The sequence below is a fragment of the Camelus dromedarius genome, unplaced genomic scaffold (assembly GCF_036321535.1).
Source record: "Camelus dromedarius isolate mCamDro1 unplaced genomic scaffold, mCamDro1.pat HAP1_SCAFFOLD_126, whole genome shotgun sequence".
Lineage (NCBI taxonomy): Eukaryota > Metazoa > Chordata > Mammalia > Artiodactyla > Camelidae > Camelus > Camelus dromedarius.
This window is the reverse complement of record NW_026989807.1, coordinates 912,803-932,434: the sequence shown is the minus strand read 5'-3', so window position 1 is coordinate 932,434 and position 19,632 is coordinate 912,803.

Genomic DNA, 19,632 nt, shown 5'->3' with positions numbered 1-19,632 from the left:
CTGAGAAAGCAGAGAAAAAGTGTCTCCTGCAACCCGTTCCCTTGGTGCTAGATGAACGAACGTCTCTCCACTTGCTCAGTTCTGAGAGATAAGTGTGTGTGAAAGCCGTCCTTCACCTAGCTTGTTGGGAACACAAAGTTTGTTTTCAGTTGCAAACTCCATTCCATACATATATATGGGGAGGTACTAGCTCCAACTCGGTTTTACAGTGAAAACTGCAGGAACTTCAAACCGGCACTAGGAAACAGTCTGAGGAAGCAGAGAAAAAGTGTCTCCTGCAACCCGTTCCCTTGGTGCTAGATGAACGAACGTCTCTCCACTTGCTCAGTTCTGAGAGATAAGTGTGTGTGAAAGCCGTCCTTCACCTATCTTGTTGGGAACACAAAGTTTCTTTTCAGTTGCAAACTCCATTCCATACATATATATGGGGAGGTACTAGCTCCAACTCGGTTTTACAGTGAAAACTGCAGGAACTTCAAACCGGCACTAGGAAACAGACTGAGGAAGCAGAGAAAAAGTGTCTCCTGCAACCCGTTCCCTTGGTGCTAGATGAACGAACGTCTCTCCACTTGCTCAGTTCTGAGAGATAAGTGTGTGTGAAAGCCGTCCTTCACCTAGCTTGTTGGGAACACAAAGTTTCATTTCAGTTGCAAACTCCATTCCATACATATATATGGGGAGGTACAAGCTCCAACTCGGATTTACAGTGAAAACTGCAGGAACTTCAAACCGGCACTAGGAAACAGACTGAGGAAGCAGAGAAAAAGTGTCTCCTGCAACCCGTTCCCTTGGTGCTAGATGAACGAACGTCTCTCCACTTGCTCAGTTCTGAGAGATAAGTGTGTGTGAAAGCCGTCCTTAACCTAGCTTGTTGGGACAACAAAGTTTCTTTTCAGTTGCAAACTCCATTCCATACATATATATGGGGAGGTACTAGCTCCAACTCGGTTTGACAGTGAAAACTGCAGGAACTTCAAACCGGCACTAGGAAACAGACTGAGAAAGCAGAGAAAAAGTGTCTCCTGCAACCCGTTCCCTTGGTGCTAGATGAACGAACGTCTCTCCACTGGCTCAGTTCTGAGAGATAAGTGTGTGTGAAAGCCGTCCTTCACCTAGCTTGTTGGGAACACAAAGTTTCTTTTCAGTTGCAAACTCCATTCCATACATATATATGGGTAGGTACAAGCTCCAAATCGGTTTTACAGTGAAAACTGCAGGAACTTCAAACAGGCACTAGGAAACAGACTGAGGAAGCAGAGAAAAAGTGTCTCCTGCAACCCGTTCCCTTGGTGCTAGATGAACGAACGTCTCTCCACTTGCTCAGTTCTGAGAGATAAGTGTGTGTGAAAGCCGTCCTTCACCTATCTTGTTGGGAACACAAAGTTTCTTTTCAGTTGCAAACTCCATTCCATACATATATATGGGGAGGTACTAGCTCCAACTCGGTTTTACAGTGAAAACTGCAGGAACTTCAAACCGGCACTAGGAAACAGACTGAGGAAGCAGAGAAAAAGTGTCTCCTGCAACCCGTTCCCTTGGTGCTAGATGAACGAACGTCTCTCCACTTGCTCAGTTCTGAGAGATAAGTGTGTGTGAAAGCCGTCCTTCACCTAGCTTGTTGGGAACACAAAGTTTCATTTCAGTTGCAAACTCCATTCCATACATATATATGGGGAGGTACAAGCTCCAACTCGGATTTACAGTGAAAACTGCAGGAACTTCAAACCGGCACTAGGAAACAGACTGAGGAAGCAGAGAAAAAGTGTCTCCTGCAACCCGTTCCCTTGGTGCTAGATGAACGAACGTCTCTCCACTTGCTCAGTTCTGAGAGATAAGTGTGTGTGAAAGCCGTCCTTAACCTACCTTGTTGGGACAACAAAGTTTCTTTTCAGTTGCAAACTCCATTCCATACATATATATGGGGAGGTACTAGCTCCAACTCGGTTTGACAGTGAAAACTGCAGGAACTTCAAACCGGCACTAGGAAACAGACTGAGAAAGCAGAGAAAAAGTGTCTCCTGCAACCCGTTCCCTTGGTGCTAGATGAACGAACGTCTCTCCACTGGCTCAGTTCTGAGAGATAAGTGTGTGTGAAAGCCGTCCTTCACCTAGCTTGTTGGGAACACAAAGTTTCTTTTCAGTTGCAAACTCCATTCCATACATATATATGGGGAGGTACTAGCTCCAACTCTTTTTGACAGTGAAAACTGCAGGAACTTCAAACCGGCACTAGGAAACAGACTGAGAAAGCAGAGAAAAAGTGTCCCCTGCAACCCGTTCCCTTGGTGCTAGATGAACGAACGTCTCTCCACATGCTCAGTTCTGAGAGATAAGTGCGTGTGAAAGCCGTCCTTCACCTAGCTTGTAGGGAACACAAAGTTTCTTTTCAGTTGCAAACTCCATTCCATACATATATATGGGGAGGTACAAGCTCCAACTCGGTTTGACAGTGAAAACTGCAGGAACTTCAAACCGGCACTAGGAAACAGACTGAGAAAGCAGAGAAAAAGTGTCTCCTGCAACCCGTTCCCTTGGTGCTAGATGAACGAACGTCTCTCCACTTGCTCAGTTCTGAGAGAAAAGTGTGTGTGGAAGCCGTCCTTCAACTAGCTTGTTGGGAACACAAAGATTCTTTTCAGTTGCAAACTCCATTCCATACATATATATGGGGAGGTACTAGCTCCAACTCGTTTTGACAGTGAAAACTGCAGGAACTTCAAACCGGCACTAGGAAACAGACTGAGAAAGCAGAGAAAAAGTGTCTCCTGCAACCCGTTCCCCTGGTGCTAGATGAACGAACGTCTCTCCACTTGCTCAGTTCTGAGAGATAAGTGCGTGTGAAAGCCGTCCTTCAGCTACCTTGTAGGGAACACAAAGTTTCTTTTCAGTTGCAAACTCCATTCCATACATATATATGGGGAGGTACTAGCTCCAACTCGGTTTTACAGTGAAAACTGCAGGAACTTCAAACCGGCACTAGGAAACAGTCTGAGGAAGCAGAGAAAAAGTGTCTCCTGCAACCCGTTCCCTTGGTGCTAGATGAACGAACGTCTCTCCACTTGCTCAGTTCTGAGAGATAAGTGTGTGTGAAAGCCGTCCTTCACCTATCTTGTTGGGAACACAAAGTTTCTTTTCAGTTGCAAACTCCATTCCATACATATATATGGGGAGGTACTAGCTCCAACTCGGTTTTACAGTGAAAACTGCAGGAACTTCAAACCGGCACTAGGAAACAGACTGAGGAAGCAGAGAAAAAGTGTCTCCTGCAACCCGTTCCCTTGGTGCTAGATGAACGAACGTCTCTCCACTTGCTCAGTTCTGAGAGATAAGTGTGTGTGAAAGCCGTCCTTCACCTAGCTTGTTGGGAACACAAAGTTTCATTTCAGTTGCAAACTCCATTCCATACATATATATGGGGAGGTACAAGCTCCAACTCGGATTTACAGTGAAAACTGCAGGAACTTCAAACCGGCACTAGGAAACAGACTGAGGAAGCAGAGAAAAAGTGTCTCCTGCAACCCGTTCCCTTGGTGCTAGATGAACGAACGTCTCTCCACTTGCTCAGTTCTGAGAGATAAGTGTGTGTGAAAGCCGTCCTTAACCTAGCTTGTTGGGACAACAAAGTTTCTTTTCAGTTGCAAACTCCATTCCATACATATATATGGGGAGGAAATAGCTCCAACTCGGTTTGACAGTGAAAACTGCAGGAACTTCAAACCGGCACTAGGAAACAGACTGAGAAAGCAGAGAAAAAGTGTCTCCTGCAACCCGTTCCCTTGGTGCTAGATGAACGAACGTCTCTCCACTGGCTCAGTTCTGAGAGATAAGTGTGTGTGAAAGCCGTCCTTCACCTAGCTTGTTGGGAACACAAAGTTTCTTTTCAGTTGCAAACTCCATTCCATACATATATATGGGTAGGTACAAGCTCCAAATCGGTTTTACAGTGAAAACTGCAGGAACTTCAAACAGGCACTAGGAAACAGACTGAGGAAGCAGAGAAAAATTGTCTCCTGCAACCCGTTCCCTTGGTGCTAGATGAACGAACGTCTCTCCACTTGCTCAGTTCTGAGAGATAAGTGTGTGTGAAAGCCGTCCTTCACCTATCTTGTTGGGAACACAAAGTTTCTTTTCAGTTGCAAACTCCATTCCATACATATATATGGGGAGGTACTAGCTCCAACTCGGTTTTACAGTGAAAACTGCAGGAACTTCAAACCGGCACTAGGAAACAGACTGAGGAAGCAGAGAAAAAGTGTCTCCTGCAACCCGTTCCCTTGGTGCTAGATGAACGAACGTCTCTCCACTTGCTCAGTTCTGAGAGATAAGTGTGTGTGAAAGCCGTCCTTCACCTAGCTTGTTGGGAACACAAAGTTTCATTTCAGTTGCAAACTCCATTCCATACATATATATGGGGAGGTACAAGCTCCAACTCGGATTTACAGTGAAAACTGCAGGAACTTCAAACCGGCACTAGGAAACAGACTGAGGAAGCAGAGAAAAAGTGTCTCCTGCAACCCGTTCCCTTGGTGCTAGATGAACGAACGTCTCTCCACTTGCTCAGTTCTGAGAGATAAGTGTGTGTGAAAGCCGTCCTTAACCTAGCTTGTTGGGACAACAAAGTTTCTTTTCAGTTGCAAACTCCATTCCATACATATATATGGGGAGGTACTAGCTCCAACTCGGTTTGACAGTGAAAACTGCAGGAACTTCAAACCGGCACTAGGAAACAGACTGAGAAAGCAGAGAAAAAGTGTCTCCTGCAACCCGTTCCCTTGGTGCTAGATGAACGAACGTCTCTCCACTGGCTCAGTTCTGAGAGATAAGTGTGTGTGAAAGCCGTCCTTCACCTAGCTTGTTGGGAACACAAAGTTTCTTTTCAGTTGCAAACTCCTTTCCATACATATATATGGGGAGGTACTAGCTCCAACTCTTTTTGACAGTGAAAACTGCAGGAACTTCAAACCGGCACTAGGAAACAGACTGAGAAAGCAGAGAAAAAGTGTCCCCTGCAACCCGTTCCCTTGGTGCTAGATGAACGAACGTCTCTCCACATGCTCAGTTCTGAGAGATAAGTGCGTGTGAAAGCCGTCCTTCACCTAGCTTGTAGGGAACACAAAGTTTCTTTTCAGTTGCAAACTCCATTCCATACATATATATGGGGAGGTACAAGCTCCAACTCGGTTTGACAGTGAAAACTGCAGGAACTTCAAACCGGCACTAGGAAACAGACTGAGAAAGCAGAGAAAAAGTGTCTCCTGCAACCCGTTCCCTTGGTGCTAGATGAACGAACGTCTCTCCACTTGCTCAGTTCTGAGAGAAAAGTGTGTGTGGAAGCCGTCCTTCAACTAGCTTGTTGGGAACACAAAGATTCTTTTCAGTTGCAAACTCCATTCCATACATATATATGGGGAGGTACTAGCTCCAACTCGTTTTGACAGTGAAAACTGCAGGAACTTCAAACCGGCACTAGGAAACAGACTGAGAAAGCAGAGAAAAAGTGTCTCCTGCAACCCGTTCCCCTGGTGCTAGATGAACGAACGTCTCTCCACTTGCTCAGTTCTGAGAGATAAGTGCGTGTGAAAGCCGTCCTTCAGCTACCTTGTAGGGAACACAAAGTTTCTTTTCAGTTGCAAACTCCATTCCATACATATATATGGGGAGGTACTAGCTCCAACTCGGTTTTACAGTGAAAACTGCAGGAACTTCAAACCGGCACTAGGAAACAGACTGAGAAAGCAGAGAAAAAGTGTCTCCTGCCACCCGTTCCCTTGGTGCTAGATGAACGAACGTCTCTCCACTTGCTCAGTTCTGAGAGATAAGTGTGTGTGAAAGCCGTCCTTCAACTAGCTTGATGGGAACACAAAGTTTCTTTTCAGTTGCAAACTCCATTCCATACATATATATGGGGAGGTACTAGCTCCAACTCGGTTTTACAGTGAAAACTGCAGGAACTTCAAACCGGCACTAGGAAACAGACTGAGAAAGCAGAGAAAAAGTGTCTCCTGCCACCCGTTCCCTTGGTGCTAGATGAACGAACGTCTCTCCACTTGCTCAGTTCTGAGAGATAAGTGTGTGTGAAAGCCGTCCTTCACCTAGCTTGTTGGGAACACAAAGTTTCATTTCAGTTGCAAACTCCATTCCATACATATATATGGGGAGGTACAAGCTCCAACTCGGATTTACAGTGAAAACTGCAGGAACTTCAAACCGGCACTAGGAAACAGACTGAGGAAGCAGAGAAAAAGTGTCTCCTGCAACCCGTTCCCTTGGTGCTAGATGAACGAACGTCTCTCCACTTGCTCAGTTCTGAGAGATAAGTGTGTGTGAAAGCCGTCCTTAACCTAGCTTGTTGGGACAACAAAGTTTCTTTTCAGTTGCAAACTCCATTCCATACATATATATGGGGAGGTACTAGCTCCAACTCGGTTTGACAGTGAAAACTGCAGGAACTTCAAACCGGCACTAGGAAACAGACTGAGAAAGCAGAGAAAAAGTGTCTCCTGCAACCCGTTCCCTTGGTGCTAGATGAACGAACGTCTCTCCACTGGCTCAGTTCTGAGAGATAAGTGTGTGTGAAAGCCGTCCTTCACCTAGCTTGTTGGGAACACAAAGTTTCTTTTCAGTTGCAAACTCCATTCCATACATATATATGGGGAGGTACTAGCTCCAACTCTTTTTGACAGTGAAAACTGCAGGAACTTCAAACCGGCACTAGGAAACAGACTGAGAAAGCAGAGAAAAAGTGTCCCCTGCAACCCGTTCCCTTGGTGCTAGATGAACGAACGTCTCTCCACATGCTCAGTTCTGAGAGATAAGTGCGTGTGAAAGCCGTCCTTCACCTAGCTTGTAGGGAACACAAAGTTTCTTTTCAGTTGCAAACTCCATTCCATACATATATATGGGGAGGTACAAGCTCCAACTCGGTTTGACAGTGAAAACTGCAGGAACTTCAAACCGGCACTAGGAAACAGACTGAGAAAGCAGAGAAAAAGTGTCTCCTGCAACCCGTTCCCTTGGTGCTAGATGAACGAACGTCTCTCCACTTGCTCAGTTCTGAGAGAAAAGTGTGTGTGGAAGCCGTCCTTCAACTAGCTTGTTGGGAACACAAAGATTCTTTTCAGTTGCAAACTCCATTCCATACATATATATGGGGAGGTACTAGCTCCAACTCGTTTTGACAGTGAAAACTGCAGGAACTTCAAACCGGCACTAGGAAACAGACTGAGAAAGCAGAGAAAAAGTGTCTCCTGCAACCCGTTCCCCTGGTGCTAGATGAACGAACGTCTCTCCACTTGCTCAGTTCTGAGAGATAAGTGCGTGTGAAAGCCGTCCTTCAGCTACCTTGTAGGGAACACAAAGTTTCTTTTCAGTTGCAAACTCCATTCCATACATATATATGGGGAGGTACTAGCTCCAACTCGGTTTTACAGTGAAAACTGCAGGAACTTCAAACCGGCACTAGGAAACAGACTGAGAAAGCAGAGAAAAAGTGTCTCCTGCCACCCGTTCCCTTGGTGCTAGATGAACGAACGTCTCTCCACTTGCTCAGTTCTGAGAGATAAGTGTGTGTGAAAGCCGTCCTTCAACTAGCTTGATGGGAACACAAAGTTTCTTTTCAGTTGCAAACTCCATTCCATACATATATATGGGGAGGTAGAAGCTCCAACTCGGTTTGACAGTGAAAACTGCAGGATCTTCAAACCGGCACTAGGAAACAGACTGAGAAAGCAGAGAAATAGTTTCTCCTGCAACCCGTTCCCTTGGTGCTAAATGAACGAACGTCTCTCCACTTGCTCAGTTCTGAGAGATAACTGTGTGTGAAAGCCGTCCTTCACCTAGCTTGTTGGGAACACAAAGTTTCTTTTCAGTTGCAAACTCCATTCCATACATATATATGGGGAGGTGCAAGCTCCAACACGGTTTGACAGTGAAAACTGCAGGAACTTCAAACCGGCACTAGGAAACAGACTGAGAAAGCAGAGAAAAAGTTTCTCCTGCAACCCGTTCCCTTGGTGCTAGATGAACGAAAGTCTCTCCACTTGCTCTGTTCTGAGAGATAAGTGTGTGTGAAAGCCGTCCTTCACCTAGCTTGTTGGGAACACAAAGTTTCTTTTCAGTTGCAAACTCCATTCCATACATATATATGGGTAGGTACAAGCTCCAAATCGGTTTTACAGTGAAAACTGCAGGAACTTCAAACCGGCACTAGGAAACAGACTGAGAAAGCAGAGAAAAAGTGTCTCCTGCAACCCGTTCCCTTGGTGCTAGATGAACGAACGTCTCTCCACTTGCTCAATTCTGAGAGATAAGTGTGTGTGAAAGCCGTCCTTCACCTAGCTTGTTGGGAACACAAAGTTTCTTTTTAGTTGCAAACTCCATTCCATACATATATATGGGGAGGTACAAGCTCCAACTCGGTTTTACAGTGAAAACTGCAGGAACTTCAAACAGGCACTAGGAAACAGACTGAGGAAGCAGAGAAAAAGTGTCTCCTGCAACCCGTTCCCTTGGTGCTAGATGAACGAACGTCTCTCCACTTGCTCAGTTCTGAGAGATAAGTGTGTGTGAAAGCCGTACTTAACCTAGCTTGTTGGGAACACAAAGTTTCTTTTCAGTTGCAAACTCCATTCCATACATATATATGGGGAGGTACTAGCTCCAACTCGGTTCGACAGTGAAAACTGCAGGTACTTCAAACCGGCACTAGGAAACAGACTGAGAAAGCAGAGAAAAAGTGTCTCCTGCAACCCGTTCCCTTGGTGCTAGATGAACGAACGTCTCTCCACTTGCTCTGTTCTGAGAGATAAGTGCGTGTGAAAGCCGTCCTTCACCTAGCTTGTTGGGAACACAAAGTTTCTTTTCGGTTTCAAACTCCATTCCATACATATATATGGGGAGGTAGAAGCTCCAACTAATTTGATAGTGAAAACTGCAGGAACTTCAAACCGGCACTAGGAAACAGACTGAGAAAGCAGAGAAAAAGTGTCTCCTGCAACCCGTTCCCTTGGTGCTAGATGAACGAACGTCTCTCCACTTGCTGAGTTCTGAGAGATAAGTGTGTGTGAAAGCCGTCCTTCACCTAGCTTGTTGGTAACACAAAGTTTCTTTTCAGTTGCAAACTCCATTCCATACATATATATGGGGAGGTACAAGCTCCAACTCGGTTTGATAGTGAAAACTGCAGGAACTTCAAACCGGCACTAGGAAACAGACTGAGAAAGCAGAGAAAAAGTGTCTCCTGCAACCCGTTCCCTTGGTGCTAGATGAACGAACGTCTCTCCACTTGCTCAGTTCTGAGAGATAAGTGTGTGTGAAAGCCGTCCTTCACCTAGCTTCTTGGGAACACAAAGTTTCATTTCAGTTGCAAACTCCATTCCATACATATATATGGGGAGGTACAAGCTCCAACTCGGATTTACAGTGAAAACTGCAGGAACTTCAAACCGGCACTAGGAAACAGACTGAGGAAGCAGAGAAAAAGTGTCTCCTGCAACCCGTTCCCTTGGTGCTAGATGAACGAACGTCTCTCCACTTGCTCAGTTCTGAGAGATAAGTGTGTGTGAAAGTCGTCCTTAACCTAGCTTGTTGGGAACACAAAGTTTCTTTTCAGTTGCAAACTCCATTCCATACATATATATGGGGAGGTACTAGCTCCAACTCCGTTTGACAGTGAAAACTGCAGGAACTTCAAACCGGCACTAGGAAACAGACTGAGAAAGCAGAGAAAAAGTGTCTCCTGCAACCCGTTCCCTTGGTGCTAGATGAACGAACGTCTCTACACTTGCTCAGTTCTGAGAGATAAGTGTGTGTGAAAGCCGTCCTTCACCTAGCTTGTTGGGAACACAAAGTTTCTTTTCAGTTGCAAACTCCATTCCATACATATATATGGGGAGGTACTAGCTCCAACTCGTTTTGACAGTGAAAACTGCAGGAACTTCAAACCGGCACTAGGAAACAGACTGAGAAAGCAGAGAAAAAGTGTCTCCTGCAACCCGTTCCCTTGGTGCTAGATGAACGAACGTCTCTCCACATGCTCAGTTCTGAGAGATAAGTGTGTGTGAAAGCCGTCCTTCACCTAGCTTGTTGGGAACACAAAGTTTCTTTTCAGTTGCAAACTCCATTCCATACATATATATGGGGAGATACTAGCTCCAACTCGGTTTGACAGTGAAAACTGCAGGAACTTCAAACCGGCACTAGGAAACAGACTGAGAATACAGAGAAAAAGTGTCTCCTGCAACCCGTTCCCTTGGTGCTAGATGAACGAACGTCTCTCCACTTGCTCAGTTCTGAGAGATAAGTGCGTGTGAAAGCCGTCCTTCACCTACCTTGTTGGGAACACAAAGTTTCTTTTCAGTTGCAAACTCCATTCCATACATATATATGGGGAGGTACTAGCTCCAACTCGGTTTTACAGTGAAAACTGCAGGAACTTCAAACCGGCACTAGGAAACAGACTGAGAAAGCAGAGAAAAAGTGTCTCCTGCAACCCGTTCCCTTGGTGCTAGATGAACGAGCGTCTCTCCACTTGCTCAGTTCTGAGAGATAAGTGTGTGTGAAAGCCGTCCTTCAACTAGCTTGATGGGAACACAAAGTTTCTTTTCAGTTGCAAACTCCATTCCATACATATATATGGGGAGGTAGAAGCTCCAACTCGGTTTGACAGTGAAAACTGCAGGATCTTCAAACCGGCACTAGGAAACAGACTGAGAAAGCAGAGAAATAGTTTCTCCTGCAACCCGTTCCCTTGGTGCTAGATGAACGAACGTCTCTCCACTTGCTCAGTTCTGAGAGATAACTGTGTGTGAAAGCCGTCCTTCACCTAGCTTGTTGGGAACACAAAGTTTCTTTTCAGTTGCAAACTCCATTCCATACATATATATGGGGAGGTACAAGCTCCAACTCGGTTTGACAGTGAAAACTGCAGGAACTTCAAACCGGCACTAGGAAACAGACTGAGAAAGCAGAGAAAAAGTGTCTCCTGCAACCCGTTCCCCTGGTGCTAGATGAACGAACGTCTCTCCACTTGCTCAGTTCTGAGAGATAACTGTGTGTGAAAGCCGTCCTTCAGCAACCTTGTAGGGAACACAAAGTTTCTTTTCAGTTGCAAACTCCATTCCATACATATATATGGGGAGGTACTAGCTCCAACTCGGTTTTACAGTGAAAACTGCAGGAACTTCAAACCGGCACTAGGAAACAGACTGAGAAAGCAGAGAAAAAGTGTCTCCTGCCACCCGTTCCCTTGGTGCTAGATGAACGAACGTCTCTCCACTTGCTCAGTTCTGAGAGATAAGTGTGTGTGAAAGCCGTCCTTCAACTAGCTTGATGGGAACACAAAGTTTCTTTTCAGTTGCAAACTCCATTCCATACATATATAAGGGGAGGTAGAAGCTCCAACTCGGTTTGACAGTGAAAACTGCAGGATCTTCAAACCGGCACTAGGAAACAGACTGAGAAAGCAGAGAAATAGTTTCTCCTGCAACCCGTTCCCTTGGTGCTAAATGAACGAACGTCTCTCCACTTGCTCAGTTCTGAGAGATAACTGTGTGTGAAAGCCGTCCTTCACCTAGCTTGTTGGGAACACAAAGTTTCTTTTCAGTTGCAAACTCCATTCCATACATATATATGGGGAGGTGCAAGCTCCAACACGGTTTGACAGTGAAAACTGCAGGAACTTCAAACCGGCACTAGGAAACAGACTGAGAAAGCAGAGAAAAAGTTTCTCCTGCAACCCGTTCCCTTGGTGCTAGATGAACGAAAGTCTCTCCACTTGCTCTGTTCTGAGAGATAAGTGTGTGTGAAAGCCGTCCTTCACCTAGCTTGTTGGGAACACAAAGTTTCTTTTCAGTTGCAAACTCCATTCCATACATATATATGGGTAGGTACAAGCTCCAAATCGGTTTTACAGTGAAAACTGCAGGAACTTCAAACCGGCACTAGGAAACAGACTGAGAAAGCAGAGAAAAAGTGTCTCCTGCAACCCGTTCCCTTGGTGCTAGATGAACGAACGTCTCTCCACTTGCTCAATTCTGAGAGATAAGTGTGTGTGAAAGCCGTCCTTCACCTAGCTTGTTGGGAACACAAAGTTTCTTTTTAGTTGCAAACTCCATTCCATACATATATATGGGGAGGTACAAGCTCCAACTCGGTTTTACAGTGAAAACTGCAGGAACTTCAAACAGGCACTAGGAAACAGACTGAGGAAGCAGAGAAAAAGTGTCTCCTGCAACCCGTTCCCTTGGTGCTAGATGAACGAACGTCTCTCCACTTGCTCAGTTCTGAGAGATAAGTGTGTGTGAAAGCCGTACTTAACCTAGCTTGTTGGGAACACAAAGTTTCTTTTCAGTTGCAAACTCCATTCCATACATATATATGGGGAGGTACTAACTCCAACTCGGTTCGACAGTGAAAACTGCAGGTACTTCAAACCGGCACTAGGAAACAGACTGAGAAAGCAGAGAAAAAGTGTCTCCTGCAACCCGTTCCCTTGGTGCTAGATGAACGAACGTCTCTCCACTTGCTCTGTTCTGAGAGATAAGTGCGTGTGAAAGCCGTCCTTCACTTAGCTTGTTGGGAACACAAAGTTTCTTTTCGGTTTCAAACTCCATTCCATACATATATATGGGGAGGTAGAAGCTCCAACTAATTTGATAGTGAAAACTGCAGGAACTTCAAACCGGCACTAGGAAACAGACTGAGAAAGCAGAGAAAAAGTGTCTCCTGCAACCCGTTCCCTTGGTGCTAGATGAACGAACGTCTCTCCACTTGCTGAGTTCTGAGAGATAAGTGTGTGTGAAAGCCGTCCTTCACCTAGCTTGTTGGTAACACAAAGTTTCTTTTCAGTTGCAAACTCCATTCCATACATATATATGGGGAGGTACAAGCTCCAACTCGGTTTGATAGTGAAAACTGCAGGAACTTCAAACCGGCACTAGGAAACAGACTGAGAAAGCAGAGAAAAAGTGTCTCCTGCAACCCGTTCCCTTGGTGCTAGATGAACGAACGTCTCTCCACTTGCTCAGTTCTGAGAGATAAGTGTGTGTGAAAGCCGTCCTTCACCTAGCTTCTTGGGAACACAAAGTTTCATTTCAGTTGCAAACTCCATTCCATACATATATATGGGGAGGTACAAGCTCCAACTCGGATTTACAGTGAAAACTGCAGGAACTTCAAACCGGCACTAGGAAACAGACTGAGGAAGCAGAGAAAAAGTGTCTCCTGCAACCCGTTCCCTTGGTGCTAGATGAACGAACGTCTCTCCACTTGCTCAGTTCTGAGAGATAAGTGTGTGTGAAAGTCGTCCTTAACCTAGCTTGTTGGGAACACAAAGTTTCTTTTCAGTTGCAAACTCCATTCCATACATATATATGGGGAGGTACTAGCTCCAACTCCGTTTGACAGTGAAAACTGCAGGAACTTCAAACCGGCACTAGGAAACAGACTGAGAAAGCAGAGAAAAAGTGTCTCCTGCAACCCGTTCCCTTGGTGCTAGATGAACGAACGTCTCTACACTTGCTCAGTTCTGAGAGATAAGTGTGTGTGAAAGCCGTCCTTCACCTAGCTTGTTGGGAACACAAAGTTTCTTTTCAGTTGCAAACACCATTCCATACATATATATGGGGAGGTACTAGCTCCAACTCGTTTTGACAGTGAAAACTGCAGGAACTTCAAACCGGCACTAGGAAACAGACTGAGAAAGCAGAGAAAAAGTGTCTCCTGCAACCCGTTCCCTTGGTGCTAGATGAACGAACGTCTCTCCACATGCTCAGTTCTGAGAGATAAGTGTGTGTGAAAGCCGTCCTTCACCTAGCTTGTTGGGAACACAAAGTTTCTTTTCAGTTGCAAACTCCATTCCATACATATATATGGGGAGGTACTAGCTCCAACTCGGTTTGACAGTGAAAACTGCAGGAACTTCAAACCGGCACTAGGAAACAGACTGAGAATACAGAGAAAAAGTGTCTCCTGCAACCCGTTCCCTTGGTGCTAGATGAACGAACGTCTCTCCACTTGCTCAGTTCTGAGAGATAAGTGCGTGTGAAAGCCGTCCTTCACCTACCTTGTTGGGAACACAAAGTTTCTTTTCAGTTGCAAACTCCATTCCATACATATATATGGGGAGGTACTAGCTCCAACTCGGTTTTACAGTGAAAACTGCAGGAACTTCAAACCGGCACTAGGAAACAGACTGAGAAAGCAGAGAAAAAGTGTCTCCTGCAACCCGTTCCCTTGGTGCTAGATGAACGAACGTCTCTCCACTTGCTCAGTTCTGAGAGATAAGTGTGTGTGAAAGCCGTCCTTCAACTAGCTTGATGGGAACACAAAGTTTCTTTTCAGTTGCAAACTCCATTCCATACATATATATGGGGAGGTAGAAGCTCCAACTCGGTTTGACAGTGAAAACTGCAGGATCTTCAAACCGGCACTAGGAAACAGACTGAGAAAGCAGAGAAATAGTTTCTCCTGCAACCCGTTCCCTTGGTGCTAGATGAACGAACGTCTCTCCACTTGCCCAGTTCTGAGAGATAACTGTGTGTGAAAGCCGTCCTTCACCTAGCTTGTTGGGAACACAAAGTTTCTTTTCAGTTGCAAACTCCATTCCATACATATATATGGGGAGGTACAAGCTCCAACTCGGTTTGACAGTGAAAACTGCAGGAACTTCAAACCGGCACTAGGAAACAGACTGAGAAAGCAGAGAAAAAGTTTCTCCTGCAACCCGTTCCCTTGGTGCTAGATGAACGAAAGTCTCTCCACTTGCTCTGTTCTGAGAGATAAGTGTGTGTGAAAGCCGTCCTTCACCTAGCTTGTTGGGAACACAAACTTTCTTTTCAGTTGCAAACTCCATTCCATACATATATATGGGTAGGTACAAGCTCCAAATCGGTTTTACAGTGAAAACTGCAGGAACTTCAAACCGGCACTAGGAAACAGACTGAGAAAGCAGAGAAAAAGTGTCTCCTGCAACCCGTTCCCTTGGTGCTAGATGAACGAACGTCTCTCCACTTGCTCAGTTCTGAGAGATAAGTGTGTGTGAAAGCCGTACTTCACCTAGCTTGTTGGGAACACAATGTTTCTTTTCAGTTGCAAACTCCATTCCATACATATATATGGGGAGGTACAAGCTCCAACTCGGTTTGACAGTGAAAACTGCAGGAACTTCAAACCGGCACTAGGAAACAGACTGAGGAAGCAGAGAAAAAGTGTCTCCTGCAACCCGTTCCCTTGGTGCTAGATGAACGAACGTCTCTCCACTTGCTCAGTTCTGAGAGTTAATTGTGTGTGAAAGCCGTACTTAACCTAGCTTGTTGGGAACACAAAGTTTCTTTTCAGTTGCAAACTCCATTCCATACATATATATGGGGAGGTACTAGCTCCAACTCGGTTCGACAGTGAAAACTGCAGGTACTTCAAACCGGCACTAGGAAACAGACTGAGAAAGCAGAGAAAAAGTGTCTCCTGCAAACCGTTCCCTTGGTGCTAGATGAACGAACGTCTCTCCACTTGCTCTGTTCTGAGAGATAAGTGCGTGTGAAAGCCGTCCTTCACCTAGCTTGTTGGGAACACAAAGTTTCTTTTCGGTTTCAAACTCCATTCCATACATATATATGGGGAGGTAGAAGCTCCAACTAATTTGATAGTGAAAACTGCAGGAACTTCAAACCGGCACTAGGAAACAGACTGAGAAAGCAGAGAAAAAGTGTCTCCTGCAACCCTTTCCCTTGGTGCTAGATGAACGAACGTCTCTCCACTTGCTCAGTTCTGAGAGATAAGTGTGTGTGAAAGCCGTCCTTCACCTAGCTTGTTGGGAACACAAAGTTTCTTTTCAGTTGCAAACTCCGTTCCATACATATATATGGGGAGGTACAAGCTCCAACTCGGTTTGATAGTGAAAACTGCAGGAACTTCAAACCGGCACTAGGAAACAGACTGAGAAAGCAGAGAAAAAGTGTCTCCTGCAACCCGTTCCCTTGGTGCTAGATGAACGAACGTCTCTCCACTTGCTCAGTTCTGAGAGATAAGTGTGTGTGAAAGCCGTCCTTCACCTAGCTTCTTGGGAACACAAAGTTTCATTTCAGTTGCAAACTCCATTCCATACATATATATGGGGAGGTACAAGCTCCAACTCGGATTTACAGTGAAAATTGCAGGAACTTCAAACCGGCACTAGGAAACAGACTGAGGAAGCAGAGAAAAAGTGTCTCCTGCAACCCGTTCCCTTGGTGCTAGATGAACGAACGTCTCTCCACTTGCTCTGTTCTGAGAGATAAGTGTGTGTGAAAGCCGTCCTTCACCTAGCTTGTTGGGAACACAAAGTTTCATTTCAGCTGCAAACTCCATTCCATACATATATATGGGGAGGTACAAGCTCCAACTCGGATTTACAGTGAAAACTGCAGGAACTTCAAACCGGCACTAGGAAACAGACTGAGGAAGCAGAGAAAAAGTGTCTCCTGCAACCCGTTCCCTTGGTGCTAGATGAACGAACGTCTCTCCACTTGCTCAGTTCTGAGGGATAAGTGTGTGTGAAAGTCGTCCTTAACCTAGCTTGTTGGGAACACAAAGTTTCTTTTCAGTTGCAAACTCCATTCCATACATATATATGGGGAGGTACTAGCTCCAACTCGGTTTGACAGTGAAAACTGCAGGAACTTCAAACCGGCACTAGGAAACAGACTGAGAAAGCAGAGAAATAGTGTCTCCTGCAACCCGTTCCCTTGGTGCTAGATGAACGAACGTCTCTCCACTTGCTCAGTTCTGAGAGATAAGTGTGTGTGAAAGCCGTCCTTCACCTAGCTTGTTGGGAACACAAAGTTTCTTTTCAGTTGCAAACTCCATTCCATACATATATATGGGGAGGTACTAGCTCCAACTCGTTTTGACAGTGAAAACTGCAGGAACTTCAAACCGGCACTAGGAAACAGACTGAGAAAGCAGAGAAAAAGTGTCTCCTGCAACCCGTTCCCTTGGTGCTAGATGAACGAACGTCTCTCCACTTGCTCTGTTCTGAGAGATAAGTGCGTGTGAAAGCCGTCCTTCACCTAGCTTGTTGGGAACACAAAGTTTCTTTTCGGTTTCAAACTCCATTCCATACATATATATGGGGAGGTAGAAGCTCCAACTAATTTGATAGTGAAAACTGCAGGAACTTCAAACCGGCACTAGGAAACAGACTGAGAAAGCAGAGAAAAAGTGTCTCCTGCAACCCGTTCCCTTGGTGCTAGATGAACGAACGTCTCTCCACTTGCTGAGTTCTGAGAGATAAGTGTGTGAAAGCCGTCCTTCACCTAGCTTGTTGGTAACACAAAGTTTCTTTTCAGTTGCAAACTCCATTCCATACATATATATGGGGAGGTACAAGCTCCAACTCGGTTTGATAGTGAAAACTGCAGGAACTTCAAACCGGCACTAGGAAACAGACTGAGAAAGCAGAGAAAAAGTGTCTCCTGCAACCCGTTCCCTTGGTGCTAGATGAACGAACGTCTCTCCACTTGCTCAGTTCTGAGAGATAAGTGTGTGTGAAAGCCGTCCTTCACCTAGCTTCTTGGGAACACAAAGTTTCATTTCAGTTGCAAACTCCATTCCATACATATATATGGGGAGGTACAAGCTCCAACTCGGATTTACAGTGAAAACTGCAGGAACTTCAAACCGGCACTAGGAAACAGACTGAGGAAGCAGAGAAAAAGTGTCTCCTGCAACCCGTTCCCTTGGTGCTAGATGAACGAACGTCTCTCCACTTGCTCAGTTCTGAGAGATAAGTGTGTGTGAAAGTCGTCCTTAACCTAGCTTGTTGGGAACACAAAGTTTCTTTTCAGTTGCAAACTCCATTCCATACATATATATGGGGAGGTACTAGCTCCAACTCCGTTTGACAGTGAAAACTGCAGGAACTTCAAACCGGCACTAGGAAACAGACTGAGAAAGCAGAGAAAAAGTGTCTCCTGCAACCCGTTCCCTTGGTGCTAGATGAACGAACGTCTCTACACTTGCTCAGTTCTGAGAGATAAGTGTGTGTGAAAGCCGTCCTTCACCTAGCTTGTTGGGAACACAAAGTTTCTTTTCAGTTGCAAACTCCATTCCATACATATATATGGGGAGGTACTAGCTCCAACTCGTTTTGACAGTGAAAACTGCAGGAACTTCAAACCGGCACTAGGAAACAGACTGAGAAAGCAGAGAAAAAGTGTCTCCTGCAACCCGTTCCCTTGGTGCTAGATGAACGAACGTCTCTCCACTTGCTCAGTTCTGAGAGATAAGTGTGTGTGAAAGCCGTCCTTCACCTAGCTTGTTGGGAACACAAAGTTTCTTTTCAGTTGCAAACTCCATTCCATACATATATATGGGGAGGTACTAGCTCCAACTCGGTTTGACAGTGAAAACTGCAGGAACTTCAAACCGGCACTAGGAAACAGACTGAGAATACAGAGAAAAAGTGTCTCCTGCAACCCGTTCCCTTGGTGCTAGATGAACGAACGTCTCTCCACTTGCTCAGTTCTGAGAGATAAGTGCGTGTGAAAGCCGTCCTTCACCTACCTTGTTGGGAACACAAAGTTTCTTTTCAGTTGCAAACTCCATTCCATACATATATATGGGGAGGTACTAGCTCCAACTCGGTTTTACAGTGAAAACTGCAGGAACTTCAAACCGGCACTAGGAAACAGACTGAGAAAGCAGAGAAAAAGTGTCTCCTGCAACCCGTTCCCTTGGTGCTAGATGAACGAACGTCTCTCCACTTGCTCAGTTCTGAGAGATAAGTGTGTGTGAAAGCCGTCCTTCAACTAGCTTGATGGGAACACAAAGTTTCTTTTCAGTTGCAAACTCCATTCCATACATATATATGGGGAGGTAGAAGCTCCAACTCGGTTTGACAGTGAAAACTGCAGGATCTTCAAACCGGCACTAGGAAACAGACTGAGAAAGCAGAGAAATAGTTTCTCCTGCAACCCGTTCCCTTGGTGCAAGATGAACGAACGTCTCTCCACTTGCTCAGTTCTGAGAGATAAGTGTGTGTGAAAGCCGTCCTTCACCTAGCTTGTTGGGAACACAAAGTTTCTTTTCAGTTGCAAACTCCATTCCATAAATATATATGGGGAGGTACAAGCTCCAACTCGGTTTGACAGTGAAAACTGCAGGAACTTCAAACCGGCACTAGGAAACAGACTGAGAAAGCAGAGAAAAAGTTTCTCCTGCAACCCGTTCCCTTGGTGCTAGATGAACGAAAGTCTCTCCACTTGCTCTGTTCTGAGATATAAGTGTGTGTGAAAGCCGTCCTTCACCTAGCTTGTTGGGAACACAAAGTTTCTTTTCAGTTGCAAACTCCATTCCATACATATATATGGGTAGGTACAAGCTCCAAATCGGTTTTACAGTGAAAACTGCAGGAACTTCAAACCGGCACTAGGAAACAGACTGAGAAAGCAGAGAAAAAGTGTCTCCTGCAACCCGTTCCCTTGGTGCTAGATGAACGAACGTCTCTCCACTTGCTCAGTTCTGAGAGATAAGTGTGTGTGAAAGCCGTACTTCACCTAGCTTGTTGGGAACACAATGTTTCTTTTCAGTTGCAAACTCCATTCCATACATATATATGGGGAGGTACAAGCTCCAACTCGGTTTTACAGTGAAAAC